The following is a 2,678-nucleotide window of genomic DNA, read 5'->3' on the forward strand; positions in this document are numbered from 1 at the left end:
TTTTTTTTTTTTTTTTTTTTTTTGGCAAGGTTTCTTTGTATAGCCCTGGCTATTCTTGGACTCACTCTGTAGACCCAGCTGGCCTTGGACTGAGAAATCTGACTGCCTCTGCCTCCCAAGTGCTGGAATTAAAGGCGTGTGCCACCACTGCTCAGTAAGTAAATTCTTGCTATTACTGTTTGTACTTTTCTGTGTTGTGATTTTTAATATTGAGAATGCTTAATATTTTACAGTGAAACATTGAAGAGATATTTGATTATAGTGATGATATGATAACACACCTGTAGATATAGGAAAGGGGCTTATTTATAGACATTGATCATCAAGTTTAAAGCTTAATGTACTGTATCATAACACAGAACTAATGACAATAGATGCAACTTCACTTCTTGCTATTTATAATACAGTCAAGAAAGTAAGCCATAAAATGCACAGAGAAGACTGTTTTTTTGAGACAAAGGCAGCAGTAATAATATATTGTTATATAGGAGGTGAGGCCTATGACAAGGATGATGTATACTTTACTGAAGACTAATTCAATGTGTCATAAGCCGTCAAAATATATTGCCTATTTAAGAACTCATCTCCATTTTCCAGTGCCATAATCATGTCTATTAAATATTAGAAATATAGACACACACACACAAATATATATATATTATATTTGACCATCAAGAAGAGTGGAGATGAGATAGGGGGCTAGCAGAGGGGAAACCAGGAAGTGGGGATAACATTTGAAATGTAAAAAAATAAAATAACCAAGAAAAAAGGAAAAAATATTTTTGTGAAAGCTGTAACAAGAAAATTTGTTTCACAAAGTGCATATTGGAATGATTAAAATCTACTTAAATTGAATTAACTTGATTTAAAAACTTGTATGTTACTTATTTATCACCAATATACTTCTAAACAAATGTCTGTGTTTTAATGCATGAAATATATGCATAATATTTGTGGTGAATGTAATTATATGACAAGGAAGCATAATTTAACTAAATGCATGCTCTGAAGCAATTTGGAAAGTAAATCATTATTGTGTGTAATACACAGTAATGTGCTAAGTTCTTTCTTTCAAAGTGATTTTTAAAAATTTTACAATCTTCTTAAAAGGTAACCACAACTTAAAACCTAAGGATGTGCACTATTTATACGTAGAATCAGTTTTTGCCCATGCTATTGAGTAAAAATCAAAAGCTCTATTTTTTTTAGCATAGATCAATGATGGAATCAAAATATTGGCAAAGATAAAATTGGAAGCATTAAATGTAATTGGAATTAGAAATTATTGTTAACTTGCTGGTTAACAAACTCAAATTTTAGGAGACATTTTAAAGAAAAAGAAAAATGGTTGCTGGTAGCTATCTTCATTCATATATATATATATATATATATATATATATATATATATATGCAATTTCTATAATCTGAGTTTCCCTAAAACTCTGACATTTTTAAAATAATACAACTGAGAGGCGTTTGTTCTGGGATATTGGTACAATTTTGGTATTCCAGAGCTTTGCATGATGAAAGAGAAATATGTTAAGTTAAATTTAAACTCTAATACAAAAATAATGGAAAAAAAAACCACATTGACATTCCCTTGCTGTCTAATACAGTTTTTTTGTCCTCATCATTATTTCTTTATTCAGGTTTATTGTTGCTCCTTGGATCTTCCCATGAGAAATTATCTGTAATAAATGAGCTTGTGACAGCGCATTGATAGAATACCTGCTCAGTATGCATGTGTAAAGTTCTGGATTCCAATACAACCCAAATAAATAAATTCACTATTATACTCATGAAGGGTTATTGATGACTGACTTCAGTGCATTGAGCAAATCTGAACTGGACATTGTATGAAAGTCTACTGGAACAGTTGCTCCTTGGGCCACCATGTGAGCAAGGTTGTCATGTTGTTTTGCAAATAAAGGGATGCCAAACATGAGGATCCCATGATGGATTGACTCATAGATGCCCTTGGCTCCACCATGACTTACAAAAGCTTTATTTTTTGGATGACCTAAGATCAGAAGGACATCAGAAAAGATTCTCACTAAAAGTCTTAAATATACATATATAATAAAGTGCTCAAAGAGGCTGGGAAGTTTTAATATAAAAATTAAGTTGACTTGCCCAAATTGCTTTAATATCTCAGAGCAAGAAGTACCTAAGTGCATAGGAGAGTAAGTGAGATTTCTGTATCTTAGGTTTTCTTTATTGTGGAGCTAGGGTTTATGGAAGAAGTATGAGGGATGAATGACTGATGTGGTATGTGTCCTGGTATGTGGTTTGTGATAGAAAATGATTATCAGTTGAACACACAAAGTATATATTGTATGGAAGAAATGAATGCTGAGAATACCATGTGTTTGTTATTACTTGTTGACATAAAGAGTTCATATGTTCTTTGTACCACTCATTACTTTTCTCTTTCTTTCCTTACCCTTCTCCCCTCCCAAGGTAAAGAATGCAACTAAAGATGCTTGAGAAATAAATAGGGAAATAACAATAATTGGCTTGCTTATTAGTACATACACATACTCTGTGTCTTTCTATCTCTGCCTGCCTGCCTGCCTGCCTGTCCACCTGCCTGTGCACTCATCTGTCTATCCATCTGTCTGTCACTCTGTCTGTCTGACTGTGTCTCTGTCTCTGTCTTTGTCTCTCTGTCTCTGTCT

The 2,678-nt window shown here is 33.0% G+C and overlaps 1 pseudogene; it reads right to left on the reverse strand.

Moving 5' to 3' along the window:
• Positions 1-2,678, reverse strand: part of LOC110294878 — a 14,876-nt pseudogene that overhangs the window by 1,096 nt on the left and 11,102 nt on the right.

This window comes from Mus caroli, chromosome 5 (assembly GCF_900094665.2).
Source record: "Mus caroli chromosome 5, CAROLI_EIJ_v1.1, whole genome shotgun sequence".
Lineage (NCBI taxonomy): Eukaryota > Metazoa > Chordata > Mammalia > Rodentia > Muridae > Mus > Mus caroli.